The sequence below is a fragment of the Leucopleurus acutus genome, assembly GCF_964270905.1.
Source record: "Leucopleurus acutus genome assembly, chromosome: 10".
NCBI classification, from domain to species: Eukaryota; Metazoa; Chordata; class Mammalia; order Artiodactyla; family Delphinidae; genus Leucopleurus; species Leucopleurus acutus.
Window position 1 is genome coordinate 32,635,850 of NC_139153.1, and position 16,816 is coordinate 32,652,665.

The following is a 16,816-nucleotide window of genomic DNA, read 5'->3' on the forward strand; positions in this document are numbered from 1 at the left end:
TTGCTCCTTTGTCAGAGATCAGTTGACTGTATTTATGAAGGTCTATATTTCTGGGCTCTCTATTCTGTTCCATTGATTTATTTGTTTATTCTTTTGCCAGTACTGCACTGTTTTGATCACTGTAGCTTTATAGTAAATCTTGATGTCGGGTAGCCTCAGTCCTCCAACTTTGTTCTCCTTCAATATTGTGTTGATTGAATATCTTTTAATATGCTTATCAGCCATTTGTATATCTTCTTTGGAGAAATGTCTATTCAGATCTTTTGCCTATTTAAAAAATTGGGTTGTGTTTTTACTATTGAGTTGTAAGGGTTCTTTATATATTCTAGATTCAGTCCCATATCAGATACATGAATTTTCAACATTTTCTCCCATTCTGTGGGTTGTCTTTTCACTTTCTGGATGGTGTCCTTTGAAGCCCAAGGTTTTAATTTTGATGAAGCCAATTTATCTATTTTTCTTGTATTGCTTGTGCTTTTGGTGTCATAGCTAAGAAAACTTTGCCTAATCCAAGATCATAAAGATGTATGCCAAAGTTTTCTTCTAAGAATTTTATAGTTTTAGCTCTTACATTTAGGTCTTTGATACATTATTTTTAGGTGTGGTGTGAGGTAGATGGGTACAGCTTCATTCTTTTGCATGCGGATAACCTGTTGACCCTGCACAGTTTGTTGAAAAGACTATTCTTCCCATTGAATTGTCTTGACATCCTTGTCAAAAATCAGTAGGCCATAAATGTGTTTATTTCTGCATTCTCATTTCTATTCCATTGATCTGTATGTCTGTCCTTGTGCTAGTACCATTGTTGGTACTCTCTTGATTACTATACCCTTGTAGTAAGTTTTGAAATCGAGAAATACGAATCTTTCCACTTTGTCCTTTTCCATGATTGTTTCGGCTATTTTGGGTCCCCATATGAATTTTAGGATCAACTTGTCAATTTCTGCAAAAAAGGCAGCAAAGAATTTGACAGGGGTTGTATTGAGTCTGCAGGTCAGTGGGAGGTTTTGCCATCTCAACGATATTAAGTCCAGTCCTGAAATACTTTTACTGGGTGCATCACTCACTCAGCTCCCCCAGTCATCGTTTGCTGAAGAGACACTCAGAGGCCCATCCTTCAAGCTGTACAGACAAAAATCCAGGAACATCAGCATCTCTTTTCCTTGTTGAAGATAGTGACACAATATAGTGTAGTGTTTAATCTAAGGCTGAAGACCTTGGATACAATATTTAATGCCTGAATTTGTGGAATGGAAGTGCATCTGGCACTGACTGAGCATATGGCAGACCTGGCTTCCCTTTACTCTGAGGGCATGATGGAGATTCCTGGAGATCCTCCCATATTCCCCTGCCTCCATGCCTTGAGAAGTGTGGTGAGAACTAGGGACCCCCACAGCCCTGGAGGTACCAGGGTGTGGTGGAGGGCATTGGAGTGAGGCTGCATTTTAATTTGTTTTATCTATTAAACAAATTTAATAGATAAATTTGTTTAATAGATAAGGGGAGAGTTTTGATGCTAAAGCAATTTTTGTCCCCCCCATCATAGTTTGAAGAATGGAATAAAAATAAGAAAGGAATACTATCACAGATTAAAAGATTAGTTTACACCCGTACATGCACTTATGTGTTCCAGATGTAATGCTTTGGCACAAGTCCAAGATTGTATTGTCATGGAAGAAGAAATAAAAAGCAAAGCACCTACATGTGCATCAATAGGAATCTGGTTTTCTGAATTTAAGGAACACCCTGGGAACTCCATTGGAAACTGCACATCCACTCACACCTCAGCTTACTCTCAGCTGGGATGGGGAGGTCCATTTTAAACAAGACAGTGCTAATGCATGTTTGTGTGTATGTGTGTGTGTTGTGGGGGTTGGAATTACCCCTGTTGTTTCAAAAAAATTTGGGCTGAGTTTTTAGTTCATTTCTGGAGGGGGAAAAACTTATATGCAATAGAATTATTTTGAGATCTTCAAAACCTAAACTCCTTTGGTTTAACAGATTCCCTTTACCTAAGCTGTTAGAATAGTTCATAGGGATTTCATTTCCATTCTTCAGTGAGGGGTGTGTGTGCATGCATGTGCACCTGGAAAGTTAGGGGAAAAACACAGTGATAAAACCCAACCCCAAAACAGGGAAGCGTGTTATAGAGCTGAGTGAGGTTCCAGTCTCAGAAGGTGCAGCTTAGCTGACCTTGTGTAACCTTTCTCTATGACACATCTCCCAGGGGGGTGGAAAAACTGTTTCTCTCCAGCTTGGCTTTAATTTTACAAAAGCTCTGTGCAGTCTTGCAGAGTCAAGTGGTTTTCTTAACAAATTGCTCATATTTCATGTGTTCTGGGCTGGGCAGGGGCTTGCTAATCCTTGGCCAGCATTGTGAGTCAGAAAATATTTAAATGACCGCCTGAGTCCTTCGAGGAGAGAGAGTTAACTTAGGGAGCTGGAGTGACTCTTAAACAGCACTGCAGGAAACAACGTGTAGAATTGATACCAATATTAGCAGCTCTCTTTTATTATACTAGTAAAGAATGTTATATTGCCTTTTAGAGTGAGATAATAATGATGATGCTACCAAATTTTATTGAGTACTTATTATATGGTGGAGTCTGGCTTTTCACACTTGTTTTTGATGTGACCCATTGTAAGAAATAAATCTAGACAGTAACCTGTTGTGTGTGTGTGGGTGTGCGTGCACGCATATCTAAAAGAAGTTTGGTGAGACACTACTTATATATGTATGTCTAGTGTCCTATGTATGTCTGGTGTCCTCTGATAATTCTTTTCAGCATTAATGAATTTATGCTTTTTAAAAAAATGATGGTTGTGAGACCCACTAAATTTATTTCAGTAATGGGTCAAAAACCTACTATTTGAAAAACACTGTGCTAGACAATTTACTATGTGTTTTATTTATTTATTATAAATTTATTTTATTTTTGGCTGCATTGGGTCTTTGTTGTTGCGCTCTGGCTTCCTCTAGTTGCGGTGAGCGGGGGCTACTCTTCATTGCAGTGTGTGGGCTTCTCATTGCGGTGGCTTCTCTTGTTGCGGAGCACGGGCTCTAGGGTCTCGGGCTCAGTAGGTGTGGCGCACGGGCTTAGTTGCTCCGCGGCATGTGGGATCTTCCTGGACCGGGGCACGGACCCGTGTCCCCTGCATCGGCAGGCGGACTCTCAACCACTGCGCCACCAGGGAAGCCCCCTACTATGTGTTTTATATGTACTATCTCATTTAATTCTCACAGCAAACTCATGGAGGTGATATTATTATCCCCGTTTTATGTATGGGGAAACTGAGGCACAGAGAGGTAGCTTGCCCAGGGTCACGCTGTGAATGAGTAGTGGAGCTGGGCTTGAACCCAGAAACTGGGTACTGTTAGAAGTTCAAAGGAATAGGGTATAACTTAATATCCTAATGAGTTAAACATAGTACATATAAAACACACACACACACACACACACACACACATATATATATCTCACACATACAGAGGGAGCGTGGGCAAGAGTGAGAACAAGAGAAGGAGAGAGAGAGAGATTTATTTTGAATAATTGGTGATTCTTCTATGTGATTGTAGAGGCTTGGCAAGTTAAAAATCTGCAGAGTAGGCTGGCAAGCTGGAGACTCAGGGAAGAGTTGCAGTTTGACTCCCAGGGCCACCTACTGGCAGAATTCCTTCCTGCTAGTGGAGGTCAGTCTTTGTTCTGTTAAGGCCTTCGACTGATTGGATGAGGCCCACCCACATTATGAAGAGCAACTTGTTTTACTCAAAGTCTATGATTTAAATGTTAATTTCATCTAAAAAAAAATTCCTGTACCTTCACAGAAACATCTTACATAATGTTTGACCAAATATCTGGGCCTTAGAGTCTAGCTGAGTTGACGTTTAAAATTAAGTATCACAGGGGATAAGATACTGTTTGAAGTTGTTCAGAAGAAATGAATAAGGCAGTGGGAAGCAGGAGTGTGGTACTGTTACAAATGGGAGAACATTTCAGAAAGAACTCCCTCTCGCATGACTAATTGCAAAATAAGGCCATCCCCGGCTCTGTGCAATTACAGAGGGACAGCATGGGTTGGCAGATGAGTTGGGGGTGGGGGCAGCTCAGATTTTCTTGCTTTGAGTCGAATGGATTTTTCTTACATTTCACTTTTAGATCAGAGGCCTGAGAATTCATGGCCCTAAGTAAACAGGGCCATTTATTTGCAGCTACTGGGTGCTTGTTCAGTAGATTTATCTGAATTGTTGTATATGCTAATGTGACATTTGTGTCTCAGCCTAAACTTGAGAGACTTTGCTCCCCTCTCCTGGGCCACAAGCTACCACACAGCTGTGGTGACCTGTGGGTCACTGGCCACAGGAACTGTTGGTATTTGGGGCTGTCTGGGTGGGAATTCAGGCTGTATGTGTGAACATGGTACCCAGACAACAGTAAATTTATTATAGTTTTAATTTTATCATTTTTTAATCGAGATATTATTCACATAGCATAAAATCAACCCTTTTCAAGTATACAGTGTAGTAGTAGCTTTTAGTACATTCACAAGGTTGTGCAGCCATTACAACTATCCAATTCCAGAATATTTTCATCACCCCAAAGTATAGCTTTTTATTTTGAAAGTAATTTAAACATTCAAGAACACTGTCCACTGGATCTGTCCCATCAACACACAAACATGCTGTTATTTTTCCCAACTTAAGAAAAAAACCCACCCCACTTCTTCCTCCAGTTACACCCCCATTTCTTTTCAGTTTAGAGCAGAACTTTTTGAAAGAATTGTCTGGACTTACTGATTCCAATTCTTTGCCTCCCATGCTCTCTCACTTAAAAAAAAATTGTGATAAACTACATATAACGTAAAGCTTACCATCCTAACCATTTTGAAGCGTCCAATTCAGTAGTGTTAAGTATATTCACATTGTCGTGCAACAACCTCCTGAACTTCTTCATCTTGCAGAATTGAAACTCTATATCCATTAAATGACAATTCTCCATTTCTCCCTCTCCCCAGACCCTGGCAACCACCATTCTGTTTTCCATCTCTGTGAATTCACTACTCTAGATGCCTCATATAAATAGAATCAATATTTGTATTGTATGTATTTGCAAGACAGTATTTGTCATTTTTGGTGACTGGCTTACTTCATTTAGTATAGTGTCTTCAGTGTACATCCATGTTGTAGCATGTGTCAGAATTTCCTTCCTTTTTTAAGGCTGAATATTATTCCACTGTATGTATAGATCCCATTTTGATTATGCATTCTTCTGTTGCAGGGGCACTTGGGTTGCTTCCACTTTGGGCTCTTATGAATGATGCCGCTTTTATCCCAATTTTCTTTTGAGCCCATTATTCCTTATGAATATCTCTTGCCCAGGTCTGCAGTGACTCCCATGTTCCTTATTCCGGTGGCCCATCTGCGGCCCCATCCTGCTTGGCTACCAGCAGTGTTTGACATAGTTGGTCATTTTGTCTTTCTTGAAGCTCTTTCTTTATCAGGCTTCCAGGACACTGGTCCTCTTCCCACATCTCAGTTAAGGGCAACTCCATCCTTCTGATTACTCAGACCTACAGCCTGGGGTGTGGTTTTTGACTCATATCTCTCATCCCCACACTCATCAGAGAATCCCACTGTGTGTACTGTCAATACCTAGAATGTGGCCACTGCTTACCACCCTTGTTGCTACCACCCTTGCCCAAGCCCCTTTCCCCTCTCACCTGAATGACTGTGGTGATCTCTTTGCTGGTCTCCCAGCTTCTGCCCTTACCTCCTTCCAGCTTGTTCTCAATTCAAAGCTGGAGGGATCCTTCTAAAGTGGTGGGCAGATCACCACCCATTTTGCTCAAAACCCTCAAAAGGTTACAGCAAAAGCTAAAGTCCTTACAGTAGCCTACAAGACCCCCACGATCTGGCCAAATTTCCTCTCTTGACTCCTCTTTTGGTTTGCTCTTCCCCTGTCCACCCCACTCCAGCCACATCAGCCTCAATTCTCTCCTCTACTTGGACACCTCAGGGTCTTTGCACTCACTCTTCCCCCTGCCTGGAATATTTTTCTCCTGACTTTGGCATAACTTGGTCCCTTACTTCCTTCACCTTTACTCAGATATCACCTTCTCTGGCCATCGTATCTAAACTGTCACTACTACCCCCAGCACTCCCCTCTGCCTTTCTAGACTTAGTTTTTCTCTTTACTCCTATCGCAATCCAGTATAGGGTATATTTTGCTGATTCATCTTATCCGTTTTCTGCCTCCCCCACTAGAATGTAAATTCTGTGAGGGCCGGGGTTTTTCTTCTATTCCCTGCCATATTTCCAGCACTTCACCTGGCACCAAGCAGACACTCGGTAAATTGGTTCCATTATTGGAAGCAATAAATGAAAGTTTGGAAAATAAAGATTAAAAGCCATTTATGATTCTTTCATTGTGATACAATTCTTGCCGTATTTTTTTCTTACATGTGAATTGTTACAATGTAAGTATATGTGTGTGTGTCCCATTTTTTCCCACCAGACATTCATTCCTCCATAAGATTTTTTTTTTAAGTTGCTACATAATCTTCATGATTACTTGCTAAACAGCAACATAATGTTTCACTGCGTGGATGTAGCAATTTTATTTAACCTTGTTGTTTTGTTTAGTACTATTGGACAGATTCCAATCTGTTGCTATTGGAGATTACACCGCAGTGTCTGTTGGGCATTTGCCAGCCACAGTGTCTGTTGGTTCGCCAGCCACCTGGCTATGGTGATTGGTTCAGGGCTGCCTGTAGCCCCAGCCAGGACAGGCCATGGGCTTCCCTCAGGTCACCCTTGCTCAAAAGTGTCAGAGAAGATACTCAGAGGCATCAGAGCAGTAAGGAAGGGACCCCAGAGTATAGAGTGGTGACAGGATGAGGAGGGGGCTGGGCACATTATCTGTGGATCCAGTCACTGGACTGAGCTGTTCCAGTATCCTTCCAACAAATTCCCCTTTTCACTGATCTAGATGGAGTTGGATCTCTCACTGCAAGGAGTGAGTCTAGACTAATCCAACCCAGTGGAGCAGCCCCTACCCCCTCCTATCCCCCCCATTCCCTTTTTTTAGTTCTTTAGTCCAGAGCAAGGGAAGATGTTACAGACCTAAGTAAGGCATTGTTCAGGGCAGAAAATGCATGTCGGCAGAGCAGCTCGATTTTTTTGGGTCACAACTGGAGAGACAGTGTGAAAGCATCATCTGCCTGGATTCAGGTGCTGGCACTGCCATCTGGTAGGGGTAACCTCAGTTTCTTTGTCTGTGAAATGGGAATGGAAATAATCACACCCCACCTCAGGAAATTGTTTTAAGGACTAAATGAGTTAACACACACAAAGTCTTTAGAATGGTGTGTAACAGAGTGAGAGAATGCTCACTGAGCATTAGCTGTGGCAGCTGCTGGGTTATGATGCCCAACTCTTATAAGGGCAAGAGGAGTTAAACATAGAACTACCGTATGATCTAGCAATTCCACTCCTGTGTGTATACCCAAAAGAATTGAAAGCAGGGACTCAAACAGATACTTGCACACCCATATTCATACCAGTGTTATTCACAAGAGCTAAAAAGTGGAAACAACCCAAGTGTCCATTGGCAGATGGATGGATAGACAAAATATGGTACATACCTGCAATGGCATGTTACTCAGCCATAGAAAGGAAGGACATTCTGACACATGCCACAACATGGATGTACCTTGAAAACGTTATGCTAAGTGAAATAAATTAGACACAAAAGGACAAATATTGTATGATTCCACTTACATTAGGTACCTAGAATAGGCAAATTCATAGAGACAGAAAGTAGAATAGAGGTTACCAGGGGCCAGAGGGAGGGGAGGAAGGGGAGTTATTGTTTAATGAGTATGGAGCTTCTGTTCGAGATGATGGAAAAGTTTTGAGAAGGATAGTGGTGATAGTTTTACAGCATTGTGAATGTACTTAGTGTCACTGAGTTGTACACTTAAAGATGGTAAATTTCATGTTGTGCCTATTTTTCCACACACAGAAAAATGGTGTAAGGGGAGCTAGAGGGTGTGAATGGGTGTGAACCCTATGGTGGGTCTCCTGGACTTTTTCTTTACAGGTTGAAGTTAAATTGAAGTGGAACAAAACAGTGAAGAAAAAAAACCAAACAGGCACAGACCCAAAAAGAAGTGGTGGTGGTGGCAGTGGGGTGGACTACCCAGGAGCCCACAGAATCCCTCTAAAGGTGAAAAATGATAGACAAAGAAAGTGTCCAAATGGGTGTTCTTAGTGACTGTGGGCAGGTCAGTCCAGTCCCTGGGTCAGATGGGCCCAGCCCAGGACTGGAGCCCATGTGAGTCACAGCTCACTCCCCAGCAAACAAAGGGACGTGGCAGGGAGGAACTTGGCTGTGACTCAGAGGCCACGGTCGCTGTGAGCTTCTTCCAGGCGCCCGCCCCCTCCGATTCCCTGATCAGCTTCCCCTTGTTGGAGTGGAGGCAGGTGTACCCACTTCTGTGCAGGCCATTGGGAAGGCTCCCCAGCGGAGCCTAAAAGTTGTCCAGAGTTCTTTTGCAACTCCTTTTTGGAAACACAGTAATAGCAGCTACATTGATTGAGCACTTAGTGTGCTCAGGACTCTGCACATTCAATCTCCTTCAAGCCTTTGTCTCAGCCTATCAGCTAATCTTATCAGTCTCATTTTACAGAAGAGAAAATGGGCTTATAGGGGTGAAGCAACTTGCCTGAGGCCACACAGGCTGCAAATGGCAGAGATTCAGGAGGCTGGACTTGTAACCATGCTGACACATAAACACACACACACACACACATACACACGCACTCGTGGAAGATTAGACTCCAAAATGTGACCTATCTCTAAGTCATAGGTTTAAAGACAACTTTAACATTTTTTCTTTGTGCTTGTGAAAAAAGTTGGAAAATACAGATAATAAGTATATTTTACAACAAAAAATCGTTAAATATGGTTGCATTTTAGCATTTCAGGTCTTTTTTTTTTTTTTTTTTTTTTTTTTTTGCTGTACGCGGGCCTCACTGTTGTGGCCTCTCCCTTTGCGGACAGGCTCCGGACACACAGGCTCAGCGGCCATGGCTCACGGGCCCAGCCGCTCCGCGGCATGTGGGATCTTCCCGGACCGGGGCACGAACCCATGTCCCCTGCATCGGCAGGCGGACTCTCAACCACTGCGCCACCACGGAAGCCCTCAGGTCATTTTTATTGGTACCTTTGGGATCCTGAAGAGTGGATGACATTAAACAGACCCACTGAGTACTGAGTGCCACTCACTGTGCAGGGCACTGGGAGTATCACAGTTGTGACAGTTCTGTCCAGTGTTTATAAAACTGATGGCATTGCAAAAGGACCAGGCTCATTTGGAACAACTTACTATAAATGTTACAGTAAATAAGATAGGTGTAATATAGTTTGCCCCTGAAAGGAGCAAGCTGTAATACTCGTTTCTAAGGCGTTATTTTTCTGTGTGTAAAAGGCCACATGTCTTGTTTTATGGAAAGAAACTTGCTCTTTCAAGTTTTGTATTAGAGATTGTAGGAAATATGTAATCCTTCCCTGCTTACGGTCAGTTCTTAATGAATGGGGCAATGATAAGGACAGGACCAAAAAAGTTAAAGCCCGATCAATACGGGGGGAAAGGAAATTCATCTTAGCCAATAGTTTAAATCTTGTCTCCTGAAATTTTATGAGTTAACCTGGTGGCAAACTGACTCATTTAAGTGGCCCATCCTCAACTTTTTCCTATCTTTCTAGTATCAACCGAAAAATAAGTAAGACTAAAATTAAGCGCCTGTTTTTTTTGTCCATTACAGTAAGAGGCATTCTTTCATGCATTCATTCAACAAGTGCATATTGAGTGATGTGATGGCTGGGGTTTACTTCACTGGGAGGCGTATAGAAGAAAAAAAGATTAGGAACAAGTTGACCATTGAAGTCGTATGGTGGGCACACTCTGTCTACTTTTGTATGTGTTTGAACGTTTACATTCAAAAAAACTTAATATATATATAATATTGAGCACTTAAACCTTGGGCCAGGTCATGTGCTAGGTGCTGGGGAGGGCTTGGTGGTCAAGACAGGCTCAGATTCTGACCTTCTGGAGTCAACAGACAGACTCATTCAGGAAACATATATTAAGCAAATAGTCACATGAATGTAAGTAAAATTACAGCTGTGATAAGTGCTGAGAAATCACGAGCTGAGATGCAAAAGTCTACAGTGTAGACCCCATTCCACCCAGGATTGGAGGAGGAACTAAGACTTCAGCTTGAGGTAGAATGAAGAGGGTAGGTGTTTGTGTGTGTGTGTACAGGCGTGCACTCAATCGTGCACTTGTGTGCAAGCACAGTCAAGGGTGAGAGGCTATGGTTCTTTGCCTGCCTGAACCATGAGGTAACAGAGGATTTCAGAGTAGACCAGCTAACTGAATGCCCTTCATCCTCTTAGAGAGCTTTTGTGGTGCATGTGCAACATGTTCAAGAAGATAACTGAGGCAGAGCATAACCTCCATTGGATTCCGATTCTGCTTAGGGAAAAAAATCCAAACTTTTTCTTACCTTCTGCTACATACCCTACCACTCCCTGCTATGCCTTCTAGCCACATCCCATCCCTGTTGTTTCTCAGTCTTTGTATACGCCATTCCTCCTGTCTAGAATGCTCTTACCCCTGCTCTTTTCAGGGCCAGCTCCTTTCCATATATAGGTCTTGGCTCAAATGTTGCAAGGGAGGCCCTCTCTTAGCACTTCTCCCTGTTTACTTTCTCTTCCCCCATTTTTTCTTAGTCTCTTCCACAGGCCGTAAGCATGGTGACAGCAGGGGCTATGTCTGGTCATATCCTGAGGCCTCCCTAACACCCAGCCCGTAGATGCAGACAGTGGGCACTCAGCAGATCTGACAGCCAGGTGCTATCTTACATTGTCCCTGTGCATATTCCTACTTAACCATTTTGCATTTTAAAAGGATTTTGACCTATGTACAATTGTCAGAATGGACTTTTGGGAAGTTGTGGAAGCTTCATGTGAGGTGAGAGTACTTTGTACATGGTTTGTGTCCAGAAATTCTCTCAAACAATAGGGACATGTACGTCTGAATTCTGTTGGGCTGCAGGAGGTGAGGCGGAGTTAGATGCTTCTGCAGGATCCAGGTAAAGGACAGGGGTGTCTGGGAAGTTGCATCTTCCTCTGGGAGTGACAGAAGAAGGGGGGTCCTTCTTGTGTGTCTGGTTTGTGGTCACAGCTGACAGAATGTTACCTTCAAAGTACACCCCAATCACCCCTACTTCATACCATATATAAAAATAACTCGAGATGTGTTAAGGATCTAAATGTAGAAGGCAAGTCAATGGAGCTTCTGGAAGGTAATAAAGAAGAATATCTGTATCAAATTAGAGGAGGCACAGATTTCTTAAACAGGACACAAAAAGCACTGCCATAAAGAAAAAGTTTATAAATTGGATTTCATTAAAATTAAGAACTCTTGTCAACAGTAATGTGAACATGGATGTATGTGGAGAGCATTATGCTAAGTGAAATAAGTCAGACAGAGAAAGATAAATACTGTATGATATCACTTGTATGTGGAATCTAAAAATTATAACAAACTAGTAAATAAAATAAAAAGTAGCAGACTCACAGATATAAAGAACAAACTAGTGGTTACCATTTGGAAGAGGGAAAGGGGAAGGGCAAGATAGGGATAGGGGATTAAGAAAAGGGTTATTATGGAATTATATGAAATAATGTGTGTGAAAATTGTAAAGTACTATAGAGTTTAAAGAATAGTTCATTCAAGTACAAAAAAGTTTAAAAAAGAATAAATTAGAAAAAAATAAAATTAAGAACTCTTTATATCAAAAGACACCATTAAGGGAGTGAAAAAGCAAGCTACAGTCTGAGAGAAAATACTTGAAATACATATGTCCATCAAAGGATTCATATCCAGAATACATGAAGACCTTCTACAAACCAATAATAAACCCAATTTTAAAAAGACAAAAGACTTGAGCAAGTATGTCACCAAAGAGGATTCCAAATGACCAATAAATATGTAGAAAGGTACTTAACCTCAGTAGTCATCAGAAAAAAAATTGTTTTCATATTTTATTTATTTTATTTTTATGGCTGTGTTGGATCTTAGTGTGGCACGCAGGATCTTTGTTGAAGCATGTGGGATCTTTTGTTGCAGCGTGCAGGCCCTTCATTGCAGTGCACGGTCTTCTCTCTAGTTTTGGCATGCGGGTTTTCTCTTCTCTAGTTGTGGCACGTGGTCTCCAGAGCACGTGGGCTCTCTAGTTGAGGCACGCAAGCTCAGTAGTTGTGGTGCATGGGATTCGTTGCCCCGCAGTACATGGGATCTTAGTTCCCCGACCAGGGATCAAACATGCGTCCCCTGTATTGGAAGGTGGATTCTTTACCATTGGACCATCAGGGATGTCCCCAGAAAATTTTAACCACAGTAAGATACCACTATATATCCACCCAGAATGGCTAAAATAAAAAAGACTGACGCAAAAGTGTTGGTAAAGACATGGAGCAACTGGAACTCTCATACACTGCTAGTGGGCATATGAATTGGTACAACCACTTTGGAAAATTGTTTTGGCACTGTCTACCTAAACTAAGCATATGCCTACCTATGGGGCAGCAATTCCACTCCTAGGTATATACCCAAGAGAAATGAGTGCCTATGAGTACCCAAGGACTTGTACATGGAGGACCCTAGCAACTTTATTCATAATTACCAAAAGATGGAAACAACCCAAGGGCCCATCAACAGCCATGTGAATAAGCAAATTGTGGTATATCCACACAATGGAGTACACTCAGCAATGAAAAAGAGCCTTTGGATAAAACATTAACTGGGAGGGACATGAGGAAACCTAGGGAGCTAGAAATGTTTTATAATTTGATTTGTTTGGTGATTGCATGGGAATTTAAATATCTGAAAACATTATGGACTGGTACACATAAGATTTGTGTAGTTTAATGTATGTTGCAAACTATTTTGTTATGTGTACATTGGGGAAAAAAATATATGGTAGTCTTTTTCTTGAGCTGTTGAAAGGAGGTTGGGGAGCTGAAACAGTGTCCGAGGCCAGGGCAGGCTGGAGGGGAGGCGAGGATGTGAGAGGAGGTGAGAAGCCGGAGTTTTCCCTGCCATGGTGCTCCCATGTGTTCCTTCTCATCCTTACCCATCTCGACCTCACATCCTGCAGCACATGAGCAATGGCTACCACCAGTCCCGGGCATGCTCCTTACTTTGTAGAAAGGATCAGCACTTGGGAGGGAGGGTGGCCTTTCCTAACTGTGGTGCTGTTGAAAGGAGAGGTGCATCTATCTGGTGCTCTCCTCGGACTCCCTGTAATGTCCCAACCTGGAAGGGGAGGGAACCTGCCTGTTGGCTAGCTTTACCCGAAGGTGAGGCTTAGTTACATGGTGGTGGTGGTGGTTGGTGTTACTGGGTAGGTTGGGGGGATCCAGTGGGGAGGTGGAAGCTGCCTCTGTCTGCGTAGCACATCACTCAGCACCCACACCCTGTGCTGATCCTCAACAACAGATTAAAGCCTGCCCTGTAGGTTGCCCAGGGCAGCCCAGTGGGTCTGCTGGGCAGATACCCAAGCTGACTGGCATGAGGTTCCCTGGGCCAGGGTTTGTGCTCCAGAGGCTCCCTGGCTCTGTACTTGAGTGCCCTTGCTGGTGTCTTTCCCATAGGAGAAGGACATGCTTCATTTCCAGGCCTCTCTGCTTGAGACAGAAAAAGCACTCTGGTTGTGGATCTGAAGGCCAGCACGGTTTGACTTTTATCTATTTATGTCCTTGTGGTCTTCCATATTCTGTAAAAGTTTTAAGCCACTTTGCCAGGAGAAGATGAGGAAAGTGCAGGGGTTAAGAGTATACTAGGCTCTGGAGCCAGAATGCCTGGGTTTCCAGGCATGACTTGGTACCAGGGACACATGGCAGCCTGTGCTCACGCACCACCGAGGACAGTGCATCGGCTGGTGCCCTTGAGCAAGTCGCTCTGTCCCTCCGCACTTCAGTCTCTTTGTTGAATGATAGAGGATAAATTAGAGATGAATCTGGAGAACATGAGAAGAGTAAGAGTACCACCATTGGGTTGTTGTGTGGATTTAGTGAGGTAATTAGTGTCAAGCACTAAGGACAGTGCCTGGTACACAGTCAGTGCTCCATGGATGTTAGCGGTGGTGCTGGTGGTGACAGTGAAGAGCGTTTGGACATGCCGGAATAGTAAAGGGCATAAGGGCCCACGGTGGACCCAGCGTACCAATGGGTGGGAAGCACCTGGAGCTTACCTGCCCATGTCAGGGCTCAGGGAATATTCGATCACTTTCTATTTTTATTGTGCCATCATCTGACCACAGGCCCTCAGTCCCTTATCCACAGTTATGGAATCAAGAAACTGCATGTTTTAAAAAGTTTGGTGTAAACTTATTTGGTGACCAAAGCTGACCTGCGTTAATAGGAGGCTCTTTGTAGTGTGTAGCAGAAATAGTCATATGTTCACCTGCAGAAATATTTATGTACTTGACTGCGGGTGCACCTGACCCTCCTGGGGTTTTACATAGCATACTGTACATACTTCATATTACCTTTCTAAAATGCAAACGTTATGAATTCTGAAACGTGTCCAGCTCCGAGGGTTGGGAAGAGTTGTCAGCTCTGGTTTATTCTCCAGTTGGCCAGTTTGGCCAATTTCTCTTTTTCGTTAATATGAAAGGACCCTGCAGTGAGTATCCTTGATAGACTTGGAATTGCTGGGTCAGTGGGCAGGCAGATTTTAAACGTTTATAGCTCTTGGCAGATTGCCTTTCAAAGAGATGAGAGAAAATGACAATTCATTCCACCAATAGAGTGTGAATGTGAATTTGGTCCTATTACCCCCCTGCTTCCAAGAGCCTCCGTAGCTCCTTTCTGTGGTGTTCGCAGCCTTCCCTTCCCAGTCTAGCTCTGGCCTGTCTGCTCAGGCTTTGACTTCCTGGCGTTTCTGTCACCACACCACCGCACTTGAGCCTGGACCAGCTTCAGAGTCCCACAGTCAGTCAACCACCACACCCTACCTCACCCTTCCCCACCCCAGCACACACACCCCTACTGTGCGCCCCCAGGCTCAGTCCTGGGCTGGACAGAGCTGCCCCTGCTCTGTGGCCTCGCCTTCCGGGGAGAGCTGGGGGTCCTGTTGAAGGCTCTGAGCTGAGAGAAGTTAGAGAGCCCGAGGGAGCAGAGGGGATGCTCTGTGGGAAGGCCCGAGGCAAACTTGGGAGGAAGATTTGTATCTTCAGCCCTGTGAAAAACCCTTGCAGAGCATTAAGCCGGGGAGTGGCCTGGCTGACTAGGCTCATATTTTAAGTGCCACAGGCTATAATGGAAGCTTTACAGTGGTGTTAGCAGTTGAGTTGGAGAGAAGGGGGTCAAGCCTTGTCATTGATTGTACGTAAGGGGTGAGAAGAGAGAAAAGTCAAGGACAGCTCTCAGTGTGGGTGGATAGAGGTGGGACTCAGGAGGAGGGGGGGATGACACTGAAAAGAGCTAGTGCTCCAGGTACCAGAGTTCACATTCCCAGCCCTGACTCTTGTTGGCCTCAGGACCTCAGGCAGGGCATTTCACTGCACCCCAAGCCTCACTGTTCTCATCTGTAAGATGGTAATTAGGCCTGCCCTCCTGTAGGGTTGTGGTGAATATGAATGTTGTTAACAGTAGTCACAGGGCTGGCGCATAGCAGGTGCTGGGTAGGTACAAATCTTTCCGTCCCTCATGCCATGAAGCTACCCTCAGCCTCCCCAGACCTGGCTTCTCTGTCGGAATTGCCTGCCTAGCCATCGGTTTCCAGATTCCTCTTCTTATCAGAACTTGCTTTCATTTCTTGCTGGATTCTGAGTCCTCCAGAACCTGAATCACAGGCAGTGGAGCTTGGACATCTGCATTTCTGAGAAGTTCCCCGATGAACCCAGCTGCTCCCTATAGGGCAGGAACCGTGTCTTCTCAGAGCCAGTCCCCTGGGTGGCTCCTGGAATGAATGAACCATCAACAACTGTGTGGTCTCGTTTCCCATAGATAAACCCAGCAGGCAGGACTGATCCAGTTTCCAGAGCAGCCCAGTGTTGGACTGCATGCCTCATAGTTGTCCTGGGGGGTTGTGGTGGGGTGGTGTGTCTTTAAAGTCAGATTCCCAGTCCCAGCCCTGGCGATTCTGATTCAGAAGGCTCGAGCTGGGGCCAAGTATGGTTCTGTGCATGGACGATTCTGTGTCCTGCTCCATCAGGACACCTGTGGGCTCTGAGCACTGTGCATCCTCCTGGCTCTGGCATCCTGTGACTCTGTCAGGGACACACAAGGCCCTTGGCCTCAGCCACAGGCTCTGGCATGTCCCTCCCTGCTAAGCGAGGTAACTTTCCTCGGTGCCAGGTCACCAGGTGTGGTTTCTGGGTAGTGGCAGTGGCTGCCCCCCTCCTGCAGTCAGCAGGAATTAAAACACCTGGCTCTTTTGAACTTGAGTGCAGCTACCCCAAATTGCACAAGGGCAAGTGTCTTTATCACAGCTGATGCCCCAATGACTTGGGGGCCTGTGCCCCCAGTTTGCTTTGGTTTGTGGTCTCATTCTCCCTGCCAGCCCCTTGGGAGGGGGTGATGGGGAACAGCTGCTCTCACCCCAGCAGAGCACAGGGCTCGAGTGCCAGGCTTTGCATCCGGAAGCATCTGCCCCTTTCTCTTGTCCAAGCCTCCCTGGACACAGAGGAATGATTATAACCAAGCAGAAGGGTCCTCCTTCACTCCTATTTCCCTGCCCA

General features: G+C 44.3%; 1 protein-coding gene across 1 annotated transcript in view; it reads left to right on the forward strand.

Annotated features, from left to right (window-relative positions):
• The window catches only part of ARF4 (ARF GTPase 4), a 1,077,785-nt gene that overhangs the window by 450,494 nt on the left and 610,475 nt on the right, over positions 1–16,816 (forward strand). The window lies entirely within an intron of this gene.